Here is a 539-nt window from a genome sequence, read left to right as displayed (position 1 = left end):
CAACATGCCAATCCGTGGTTGGATTTCCGACACGGCTAACCGTAAATCATCTTACACTGTCAATAAGCGTGACTGATACTCGAGCAAACTCTGCTCTAACTGTCGACTAGCAGTGGGAGTCAGATTGCCCCCTAGTGGATGGCTAAAGATTTGTTAACTCGTATTCATAAATTCTCAAGGGAATGTCTCTGAATTAACTGATGCTCGAGCCCCCCTTGACAGGTGCTGGAGCCCCCCTAACCCACAGGTTGAAAACCCCTGTTCTACACTGCTCAAAACTCGCGTTTGAATCATCAGTGGCAAATCCTTTAAATGAAAACTTACTTACAGTCTGTGAGTTACTTACAGTCTACTCTTCCAGGATCAGGAAACAGTACTCCATAAAATGTGCTGCACACAAATGAATATTTGGGTTGAACTGTTCTGGAACAGTGTTGTAAATACAACTTAACCACTGATTTCTAGTCATGTTCTCCTCTTTTGGAAGGCCAAAAAAAGTAGTTTCGCTTTCACAACGCCTGCGGCTAGAGTGAGGAACG

The 539-nt window shown here is 44.0% G+C and overlaps 1 protein-coding gene across 3 annotated transcripts in view; it reads right to left on the bottom strand.

Annotated features, from left to right (window-relative positions):
* Nucleotides 1-539, bottom strand: part of LOC107675831 (plasma membrane calcium-transporting ATPase 1-like) — a 138346-nt gene that overhangs the window by 129733 nt on the left and 8074 nt on the right. The window lies entirely within an intron of this gene.

The sequence above is a fragment of the Sinocyclocheilus anshuiensis genome, unplaced genomic scaffold (assembly GCF_001515605.1).
Source record: "Sinocyclocheilus anshuiensis isolate Anshui unplaced genomic scaffold, SAMN03320099.WGS_v1.1 scaffold1640, whole genome shotgun sequence".
In the NCBI taxonomy this organism is placed as follows: domain Eukaryota; kingdom Metazoa; phylum Chordata; class Actinopteri; order Cypriniformes; family Cyprinidae; genus Sinocyclocheilus; species Sinocyclocheilus anshuiensis.
The sequence above is the reverse complement of the archived record's forward strand: the minus strand, read 5'-3'. Positions and strand labels throughout refer to the sequence as shown.